This window comes from Melanotaenia boesemani, chromosome 16, assembly GCF_017639745.1.
Source record: "Melanotaenia boesemani isolate fMelBoe1 chromosome 16, fMelBoe1.pri, whole genome shotgun sequence".
In the NCBI taxonomy this organism is placed as follows: domain Eukaryota; kingdom Metazoa; phylum Chordata; class Actinopteri; order Atheriniformes; family Melanotaeniidae; genus Melanotaenia; species Melanotaenia boesemani.
This window is the reverse complement of record NC_055697.1, coordinates 14,911,528-14,923,869: the sequence shown is the minus strand read 5'-3', so window position 1 is coordinate 14,923,869 and position 12,342 is coordinate 14,911,528.

Genomic DNA, 12,342 nt, shown 5'->3' with positions numbered 1-12,342 from the left:
ATACTAATAAATGTGTACTTACTAGGGGTAAAAAAAATTAAAAATGTATGTGGATGACTGAATCAAATGTACACAGAGACATTATTACTGTAAACTCAAGCTCTAGTAGGCTAATGTCTGGAAAATACATTTAATTGCATTTCAGTTCAAAACAGTATTAAAAGAAATAGAAAATGTCTTTTAACAAAACTGAAAAGACCTAAAGTTAAAGTGACATTTTAAGTACTTTGACTAACTGCTCCAACTGTTCTCTAATTAAGTTTAGAACATGTTACAGTACTTTTAACTTTTTTAATGTTTTCCTCCACACTCTTCATAATAGACAGTAATATCTGACTGTAAGCCAGAGTGGTATCAGCCAGCAGCAGCTTTGCACGTTTCATTTTCAGTCTGATGGTGGAGAAGAGGTGAACGTCTCCTGCTCTGACTGCAGTTGAGTGCTAATGGATGCGCTGTTCATTGAGAAGAAGTAAACGTGCTTTCACATCAGTTTCCAAAAGTCTCCACTCTCACCAGATAAAGTCAATAGATTTCTTGCCAGCCTCTTCTTTAAAACAGAGTCACTAGCTGGGTCCGAAAACTAAAATATAGCGCCAAAGTAGCTAAGTTGGCAGCATTTATAAGCTTAGCTTTAAAGTGTTTAAAGCGGCATCAGTGAAAATTTTAGTAAATATTCTGGATAGAACTCACAGTATTTGTTTCCGATCAATGCTTTCTGCCCATAGAAGCATGAATGGAGCATGTTAGAAATCATTTGTTTCGAACGGAACATGAACGTCACATCACTGATACACAAATATGGAAGCATCATCTTCATTCTTTACCACTTAGTCCATTACGGGTCGTGGGGAAGCTGGAGCCTATCCCAGCATTTTAACAGGTGAGAGGTGAGAGGCAGGGTACACCCTGGACAGGTCACCAGGGCCTACAAAGACAGGAACAAACAACTACTCACACAGTGACCAATTAACCTAACATACATGTCTTTGGATGGTAGGAGAAAGCCGGAGAACCTGAACAGAACACACGCATACACGGGGAGAACATGCAAACTCCACACAGAAAGCCCACCACCCCCCAACTTCAAACCTCCCCCATCCAAGGCTCGAACCAGCAACCTTCTTGCTGTGAGGCTGCGGTGCTAACCACCACACCACCGTGCAGCCCTTTTTTTTAAATAATACCCCATTCACACACTGATGGCAGAAGATGCCATGTTTTTTAATCTTCATCTAAATATAATGACTTCATTTTCTTGTTACCTCGGGATTACAAGGTCCGTTTTTTTTGTTATAACAGGATCATTTATCTCGTCATCACCAGATAATTAGGTCGGGTCAAAAGTAAGTGGTTACTGTGTTACACCCAATTTAACTGACCGCTGGGGAGGACTACAAGTCATGTGTGTAATTCTGTGCATGAATGATCTGTAAAAACATGTATCAGACACATCGATTTCAGCCTGACTTATAAGATGAGATCTGCAGAAGATAATCTGCAGATCATGATTCATTTCCCCAAACATGATGGACATTCTTCGATCTGACATTTTCAGTTTGCATCTGTTGCTGGCTTAGCTGCACTTTGGTGTTCCAGTACTGTATAGCTTTGTACTAGGATGCTTTTTGGACCCAGTTGAAGTGGTGGGAGAAAGAAGGATGATGTCTCAGCTTATGTCCACATTGAAGTACAGCGCCCCTACCCGTCCGACCCCCCCTCCTGAACACTCATTCAGCAACAGACTGCTTCACCCCAAGTGTAAAGGAGTCTATCTATCTATCTATCTATCTATCTATCTATCTATCTATCTATCTATCTATCTATCTATCTATCTATATATATATATATATATATATATATATATATATATATATATATATATGTGTGTGTGATGGCGAAATACCCCCCTCATTATCTCCTACAAATGCTTCTCATAAAATGACTGCAGTATGATATTATGACAACAAAAGAAAAATTATAGAGTAAATACTGTGGAATTAAGCTTTGAGTTGTAGCAATTAGAGGACATTAAAATAATTTGTGCATCCCTACATTTGTTACACCTTTAAGATTATTGCAATCCGAATTTCCATCAGAATTTCCAGATTAGACACAAATAAAACCCCTTTACAGATAAACAAGGGTCTGTTGTTTTGCTTTGAGGTGTCATATCAAGAAATGTTGACCAAAGCTTCAGGAATAAAATAGTGTGGAATCTTGGGAGTCTGGCTTTTAAAAAGCTGTTCAAATCATTTGAAATGAATAATTTTACTGTAATAGAAAATTAATTGCTATAGGTTTCAAATGATTACTGGTTTACCCTAGGCTGGATATAACAGCAGTTACGCTCAAGAGCAGACCATTTTATGTAGAAGCAAGAGCTGCCAAAATTTCATCACAGTATCTGCAGCTAGCTCCTGGAGCAGTCTAGTCAAAGTTCATGACTCTAAAATAAGAGAGATTGCACAATTTTAGCTGCATGAGGTGTGTCTAGGATAGATCTTTGCTTTACCAAAAGACCTTGACAGCAATACTTTTTTTGTAAATGCATATTTTCAGGATAAAATTCTCACACCATCTTAAAGACATGCAGGTAGAGATGTGCTTTACTGCCATGAAGACTGTCAAATCTTCTGTCCAAAGTTTCTTTAAAAGCAGAGGTGACAAAAAAAAATCAGACAACCACAATGAAGTAGTTCAAAAGCCGGTTATGGACATCTATGACCAGGTTTTTAAAAATGTTGTGTGGAAATATCACAGTCTCAAACATTCTCCAATGAATTTTGCCACAGATTTTTCTGCACAGATTGCCGTAAAGTTATGCCAAGTGCCAGCAGGAAGTAATTTCTGCAGTACAACTTTCCGACACCAAGGATGTGAGTTTTAATAAAATAAATAAATTTAAAAAAAGATAAACATCTAGTGTTATATATATTTATTTTTTACAGTAAATGACATTTTTATACTTTCACTTTCAAAGAGAATTAAGTGTTTGTCCAGATAATAATAATAATAATAATAATAATAATCTTTATAAATGTCAACATATTTGTCCAACCACAATACCTATAATTCATATCTATGTTGCCATTTTTGTTACTTTTTTTGCCCTGCAGTTACATGTCCATATATTTTCTATGAAAATTATATTTTACACTGACAGAGAAAAAAAATGAGATAATTTGCCAGTTTACTAAATAAAGGGGTGGCTGTTGTATTGTGATTGCCCACTAGATGTCACCTCATGTCATTCTGTGAGGATTCACTCCATGCTGAGAGAATCACATGATGTCTTTATGGCTTTTTGCTGCTTTTGTCTGAATGATGTTTCTGATTGTTCCTGTTTTTGTTCAGTAATGATAAATTATTAACTTCTATGTTACACCTTGATGATTCAGTCTTTTCAGTAAATGTAATTTAGATTAAAGTTACTTTCTTTGTCCTATTATACGACTATGAAAACAGTGTTTTTATGACATGGACAAAGACACTAAAGAAATATTTCCTTTTAACAGAAAGATAATAAGTTTGTCGTGTGTCCCAATATTTATATTATTTCAGTATTTAGTGTAGGCTGTCAATATTTTCCATTGATGACAACATGGTAATTAATGTAATTAACTTACAACATAAGGATCACAACCTTCAACTTTACTTATTCAACATCTTGAAATTTTTTTACACATTTATTATGTTTAGAATTTTTGCCCATGCACGTGTTTCTTTTAATATTGTTTGTTGTTGTTTTGTTTTCAGCAAATGACAGATGTAGCTGCAGGACCATCTGTGATCTGATGGGTTATTGATCCATCTGTGATCTTGGGTGTCCGTCTGACGGGGTTATAGGTGACTGACCTTGACACTACCTAAAAAAATGGGAGAGAGACAGAAAGTCTTTGTCAACAAGTGAAAGTGTAAAAGAGTTCTTGCTGATTGTGTCCCATACCTTTCACTGATAAATCATCAGTTATACAACAAGTTATCAAAGCTCTTAATAAGCTTATTGTTCAATTTAATAAGAATTTTCCACTTTTTTTTTTTAGTTTTATTTTTCAGACTGAGTCACCCATGAAGAATATTAGTTTATCTAAGACTTTAAAACATACAGCTTCGCTGGAAAGATGTCTGTTATTTTTGACACTAATCTGCTGGAGATATGACAGTGAGGAACATGTGTTGGCTTGGTAACCAATCTAGTATCCAGTGGCAACAGAGGTCTATTGAATGCTGGGTGGCTCTGTATTGGCTGGTGTGCCCACCACTCTCCTGTGTCATCAAGTCACAGAGGCACATCCATAAAGCAGCTTGTAATAATAGTGGGATTTGTGTAAAATTCAGTTCAGGTGTCAATATGGTCTGTGCCTGTGTGTGTGTGTGTGTGATTGGATCTGCCCAATCAGACACTGGTATTACACATACTATTTTACTTTGTGTAGAATAACCTAATGTTATAACCTGCAGGTGGTAGCACTTGCTTTCTGTGTCACTTTTACTGTCTCTATCAGGTGCACACACACTAAGTCTAAATTCAACTCCTTTCCATCAGCCTCACTTCCATAAATTATATTCTTTTTTTAAAACCCTGATCCCGATTGTCTCCATTCTTGCTCCTCACTGAGTCCACGTCTAAAGGCATCTACTGGTGCAGAGGCAGACACAACAGGATAAGTGTCTTTGTCTCAGACTCCTGCTTGTCATAGACACCCCCTCCCCACCACTACCCCCTACCCGCTCCCAGCCTCTCCTCCATTTGGGCGGCTGTTACAGAGAGGGCAGATGGCTCATTACCATAAATAGGACACAGAGAGAGAGAGTGAGTAAGGGGGCCGTGCACACTAACCAACAGGACCATGCTGCCCAAAAACCAAGGAAATGGGAGTCCGTTGCTAGGGGAGAGGAAAGACAGCTTTATGGCAACACAAAGCTCATTCCCCCATCGAGCTCATCTCACTCCCGCCCCCTTGTTTCTTGCTATGGGGACCGAGCCTTGAATCTGCTGGCTGGGGACAGATGGTCGACGGGCCCCACCGTCTCTACAGCTGGACACAGGCTGCTCTGACACAGTGAGACCTGGCAGGACTGCATCACACCTCATCCTGTCCAACCTATGAGAAGGAGGAGTGGAAAATGAGCCATCAGCTAAGAATAGATCCACACTTGTTGCCCACAGGAAATGTGTGGCTGCACAATAGATAATAATATGTAAAAAATTTGTAGTAGTCTTATAGACTCTCAAGGAGGAAATCATTCAGTAAGTGTAATCACAGCTCTCTCTTGTTTCTCTGTTGATGCTCTTTAGTTTCTTCTTCTGTTAAAGATGTAATTGAATTGCCCACTGGACCGAGTAAGAAGAACACATCAAGAAGGTTAAATCCAAACAGCTGATTAAGATTAAATAGCATCAATGGTTTCAGAGTAGTTCCTGATTAGTGGCCACCCAAATATTTATCAACATTTTTTCAGAGCCATTAACAGATCAGAGGAGTGGTCCAACCAAAAACTTATGTAAAGCAGGAGGATTTGCTCACATGGTTATTTATTTTTGACACTATCCAGCTTGATGGACAGATTGTAGAGAATTAACATACAATTTCATACCTCTGGTGCAGCAGATATACTACAGGGCAAACTGGAAAATTGACATGCAAGCTAGCCTGGAGTTAAACTTTCACACTTGTTGCCATTCCCAAAACAAACTCCCTGACTAATAGAAAGTCTTATGGTCCCTGCTTTCAGACTTTTATGGAACATTTGTCATGTTCTCAGCAAGAGGCAAGTGCTTTCCCATCTATGATTACTTCCAATCCATCTATCCATGCTATACCCACATGTTCAGTTATGGCCTTAAAGGGTTTGGAGTCCATTGCAGCAGACACTGGGCAAAAGGTGGAATAAGCTCTTTTAATTATTGCTGGGAAATATAGTAATAATTTTCTTGATTTTGTTTTTATCAGTTATTGGCATCTTTGTTACATGTTTCCACGCATATGCAAACAAAATAGGCTAAGTTGGTGTGAGGAGACGCTTTCTGCCATTTGGAGTGTTTCAGTCAAGACACCTTATGAAACAATGGCAGATTTGCTCTCACTTGAACTTTTGACTGAAGTGAAAGTGCAGTCAACTGATCAGTTGGGAAAACAAGACAATTTAATTTAAAGAGATTAAGAATTTATTCATCTAGAGACAAAAGTGTGGCATTTTCACATTGATATCTTGGGAGTAGAAAGAAGGGAAACGAAGGTGAAAAGGATTACAATTCAAAATGAGGCAAAGACAGCATGGCAGCAGCATGACAAGTAAGCAGAACAGAGATGGTCCTGCATCACCTCGCCAGCCGCCCTGGTTGCATAGGAACACGAGGGCCATGCCTACCCTGCAGACACACTCCTTTCCTCTCTCCTCTTCCACGCTTCATTACCCAGTGTTCAGCCAGGCACGAAAAGGCACTGCACCACTTTCTCCTCACTGCAGCCTGTGTGCCCGCTCACAGCCTCGCTAACAACCAGGCTCCCCCAGACTTAGGCAGGCTATATGCTGCCCCTCAGGCATCAGGTCACACTCACTTCAGATGCAGAGACAACAGCTGAGGGTTTTTTGCTTGTATCCTAAACAGTGGTTTCTATCCCTTTTTTTTTTTTTAATCAGATGTACCTCCATGGTCACAGGTGAAATCCTTTCATTGACACGTATCACGTTCCAATTATGTTGCAACGTAGATTGGGGTGAGGTGTGCTTTGTTGAACCCTTTTTAACAACATATTAACTAACACGTCTATAAGTGTTTATTTTGGATGTGAATATTAATAGATTATGAAACAACATGCAAGTGGGGACAAACATGTAGAGGCTTCTTTGAACTACTGAGCCTTATCATACCATAAATAACATGGCGTAAACAAAAACAGAAAGAAAGTGTACATGCATGTTTTGCATCTTTTTATGTGCAAATCAAATCAAATAAAACTTTATTTATAAAGCACTTATAAAGGCAACATAACGTGCTTTTTATGATTGAAGAAAAAAGATGTTGAGAAGAGATGAACACTTGATCATGAGTAAATGTGTTGAGAATTTGGGGAGTTTGCTGTTTTGAAGTATTCAAGTTGTTAACACAATGCCAAGGTGGGGAGACATAAGCAAGGCACTCAGATAAGTATTTCCAGCTGCCAATCAATCTGGGAAGTTATATGGTCATTTTCAAGCTAGTTTTAATTAATTGTTCTACTGAGAGAAAAACTATTAACACTTGGAAAACATTCAAGATACTCGCCAATCTTTCCAGGAGTATAGACTTTACGAGGCCCAAATTACACAAGGACCTAAGAGCTACATCTCAGACTCTGCAGGCCTCAGTTAACATTTTGGATTTTACAGTAGAGCAATGTAACTTTATGACATTAAAAATATGTGTTTCTGCCTCATTTTGATGACACGGTGAAATTTATTGTGTACATTCCTTCAGCTGCTGTTGCCCAGCAGTGACCAAGGCTGAGAAACGGCACTTTGCAACTTCGGTTTCCATCTTTTTGCACTGCGTCAGCAACTGAATATCAACACACTGGCTGTTTTAACCAGACACATCGTGGCTGATTCAGCAAAGAAGGTGAGAAAAGAGAGGAAAAGAAAGAGAGTGACAGAGCAAGATAAGATAAGGACTTGACTTTTATTTGCCTGAGAGTGCTCAGAGTACAGTTAGGTACCAAGATGGATGCCGAAATTAGATGTGAAAATCTGCCAAGGTTGCGCAGGGCTTATTTAAAGTTATTCACAGTACAATTAGAAAAGACTGAGCAAGTATGGCTTGTATGAAAGGGAGAATCCCTTTTCCCTTTAAAAAGAACATGGCAACACAGTTAAGGTTTGCAAATGTCCATCTGAACAAATCAAAATATTTCTGAAATATTAGTCTTTGGGCAAACAAAACCGAAGTGGAGATGTTTAGTCATAATGCGTAGCACCGCCACATTTAGCCAAAACCTTGTCATAGTTTTGAATGTGGTTTGGGCTTGTTTTGCAGCCCATAGATCTGGATACCTTGAAGTCACTGTCAACCATGGACTCCTCAGTATACCAAAATGTTCTAGACTTGAATGTGAGGCCATGACTGGCTAAAACTCGGTAATGCAGCAAGGCAATGAGTTACAATAGAGTGTCTGAAAAAGAAAAGGATCAGACTTTAACCTAAATAAAAAGGTGTGGCAGGTCTGTAAGAAAGCTTTGCATAAACAACCAAAAATCTTAATGAACTGAAAGCAGCATTATAAAGAAGAGTTGCCAGATTTCTTTCAAAATGACAGCTTGACTACTTGAAGTGACTGCTGCCAAAGGTGAGTTCACAAGCCATCCAGTCATAGTGGGCCCTTAACTTTTCACACACTGGTTCTGAAGTTTGTCTTAGATTTTCGTAAGAAAAAAATGTTTCATGGATTGTTGTTCATCACTGTATTTATTTAATTATAAGACCTGCAAAGGACCAGATGAGCTTATCTCCTGTTATGTGAAGCCTTATAATATAATGAGTATGATCTTTCTTTTCCAAGTGTCTTTTTCATTTTGATGAGAGCAGCTGAAAAATAATGTAATTGTTTATCTGTGTGAAATTGTTATTGCCAAGCATCAGGCACACAGCTTATTGTGCTGTATGTACATGAGAAAACACAACACCCACTTATTCACACTGCTGGAAGAGCGTGTCATTGCCCACTATGGAGCTGGTAGTGCCAGACAGCACTACTGGGCACAAGACCACTATTGTCCCACAAGAGAAAGTGCGCTTGTGACCAAGGAAAGGCGGGGAGGGCCAGATGCTGTGAAAAGATTAAGGAGTGTCATAGAACAAAGCCTTTTGGTGTTGTGTTCTTGTTTACAGCAAAGTCATCAATGTTTCAGCAGACGTCACGACTCTTGGTAGGATATAACATGTCAGATTGAGTTGTCTTTCCTTCATCCTCCTACTACTTCACAGCTAATTGACTGCAAGTGTTCATTTGCCTGGAGAAGCAGTCATTAAGGCTGAATAACAAAATTTAGCTCAGCAATAGAGCAGCCAGAGATCAATGGGTTAATTCAATTGCCCCTGCATGTGGTGTATTGTATAGCAGGGCAATTTGAAGTTCTTTATAGGAGACTCATGCCGTTTTACTGTGCTTGAAAGTGCAAAGAGATAGCAGGAAGGCAATTAAAAATAAAAGAGCGAGTGTGTGGTGACAATTAAACCATGTTATGTAAAACTGGCTGAAAAGGCACATCTCTTCACTTGTCATAGATCATTTATGGAAAGAGACGTCTCTGTGTATGCAGTAATACAACTGTCTGCTTAAAGCTTTGATCATGTGATGATTAACTCAAGCAGGAGAACACAATCTGTTTCTTTTAGATTTGGTTTAACTGGAAATTGCATTTACTCATATGATTTAGAAAATTCTGTCGTTGATTTGGAAATCTATGAAAACTATAAGTTTGTAAAACCTTTTTCCTCAACACTTCTAAGTCTTAAAACAAAGTTCCAGCCAAATCAGAGCCAGTGTCCATTTTCTCATATATTTTCCTCGTGGCTTTATCTGACAAAGTGTTCAAGCACAGCATCAGGGAAGTTTGTGATACTGTCAAGGAACTTAATCTCCTGTTCTGAACAATGCAGTGTCATTCTTTTGGATCAGATTACTACAGCTTCTTAGTTGGTTGACTATAAGTTCCTTGTACATTTACAATGCATGTTTATTACATTTAGGGTTGTAATGAAGGCTTTAAGTAACCCTTCAGTACATGTAGGGTGGGTTTCTACTAATTATGCACATACATTTAGAAGCTTATCTTGTGAGGGGGGCTGTGAAGCAGGTTTAGCCATTTGAAATGGTTAAATCCTTTTGGTAATGTTTCAGATGTTTACATAATTTTTTTTCTGAGCAACAATTAGCAAAAATCACAAAAAAGCAAAAGAAACAAAAATTACTACCAAGCTAGTTACACTGCCATTACATTGTAGTGTCCTTTTTCACCAACGTGTCATAAAACTTAATTTACTGTCCCTAATTCATGCTAGCCTGCTTAATCCACCTCTGGAATGTACTGACATTTGGATCTGTTACCACATGTGTTTACCCGGTTTAATCTCAGTAAATAGACCGAATCAATATAGAACTACAGCACATTTGTTTGTAAGTTGAAATGATCATTCGTCTGCCTTAGCGTGTTGAATTTTATTGCCTGTGCATTAAAGGAGGCACTTATCAGCTGCCAGATAACAGACAATCAGCACACTGCTGACACAATTCATCAGACCTGGTTGGCAGAAAGGATTGTCAAACAAAGGCTTTTGTAGGCAAACACTCACTTCAGTTGAGAATAACTGCAGGCAATAGCTCGGAGACCCTCTTGGGAAAACAAACCTGAAGAACAAAGACAGTGTTGCATATAAAACAAGCTGACCACGCCTGATTGCTCTGCTGACAGTTAGAGGGTGTGGACAAGAAACATGTATACTCTTTTTGCAGTTAAGATATAAAATTAGCCCCTGAGTATTTAATGAGGAACTCTTCATGATAAAAATAAGCATTGCTTTGTGCTATCTTCATACACAAGGGAGGTTTGCTCCCTCAGCAGCAATTAAATATGGACCTGGACTTCTAGAGTGTGTCTTAACACAACAGATGACCTCGAAAGCGCCACAGTCAGTTGGCAGCCTTCATGTCACGAGCAGAATGCAAATATAACTTGTAACCTACAGCACCACTATCACTGTACTTATCTAGGAAAATTAAATGCAACAAAATTTCCATGCATGCACACATGCAGATGTATGTGATTTTGCATGCCTACTTGTGAGCGTGTGTTAGGACAATAATTCTTTTGATGACTTGCAATTAAAAATGCTTTAATTAGCTCAGGGATGTTATTATCTGTTGATGTGCTGATGCTTTAAATGTATGACTAGAGAAAGTACAGGATAAATGAATAAAGAACACATAAACTCCATATTTGAGGCAATACCACATCATCTTATATCACAAAGGATGTTTTGTTTGCTTGTTTTAATTTATTTTAAACACCATTTTAAGGGCATGTGAGAGACAGATAGAAGCAGGAATACACAAGCTTATAATGAGCATGCTAACTTTGTAATTATGCATATATATTGTAATATATACGCATTATATGCACAATATTTGGTTGTTTTGAATCCAGAATATATCTACAACAAAGAATTAGTTTCTTCTGGAATGTGATTTATCTTGACAGTTTACACTCCTTTACTGGCTGTGTACCAAAGCGCCTGTGTTCCCACTTCAGTAACCAAAGGTGTAATGACAAAAAAAAAAAGAAAACACAGAGAGAACAACAAAGCCAAGAGGGTAGATTAAATGAAGAGCAGCATACAAACAAAGGTACTCCTTAATAGAGAGTTTTATGAGCTCCAGACCTGCTGAAATGGAGTGTTGTGCGTGTGCAGCAGCTCTTATCGGCTCGCTGGCAGCAAGGCAGGGGAGGGTGAGAGCTTTTACACTTACAATCCGTAAAAATGGTCTGATTCATTTTCCGCATGAGAGGGTCTCACAGGGGCGGCATCAGACCAGCCAGTCCACACAGATTTATGGACCATTAAAGCAGCAGGCCTCCTGACCACTATGCCACTACAGGGCTGGCTGCTAAGACACAGTGCGCCCTCATTCATGCACGGTCACTTCCCTCCCTCACAGGCTAGCTTGCTCATTGTTCGTCCCTTCATCAGCACCACTTTAACTGCCTTGCATTAACTCTTCTTAGTCTGTAATTCTGCTATCCTTTACCTCCGTCCTCTGATGGAAACTTAACTGTTTTCTGTAATTATTCTCCTCTGCTGATAGGTCAAAACAATTCCAACAACTCTACCGTGAACTCTTTTGTCCATCTTTCGTGTCACCAAAAGGATTAAGTATGTCATCTACACAGTGTTATACATATCAGGAAGTGCTCCGGCACCATTATGAAAATCACTGATGGTGGTCAGTGGGTTATGTTGTTTTAGCCTAACAGTTTTACAATTAAATTAGCACCAATGCAGGCACACAGACTAATGGGTCTGTCTTTTTAAGGCATCCTCAATCAGCTGTTTCCGTGGTGATTAATGCATCTTGCTCTCCTCTCTCTCATTTGCTAGCTTTGCAACTTCATCATCCCTAGGAGTGATACTAGAAGGAAAAATGGGGCAGAGTCCATGCAGCTTGCCAGCCCTAAAAATAGCTATTTTTGCAACAGCAACCTGAGTAAAAGCTCAAAATCATGAATGGACCAGTGGATTAATACAATGTAATAGCATCTAGCTAAAACACATCACTGGTTTCTTTATTGGTTAAATAGAGTTTT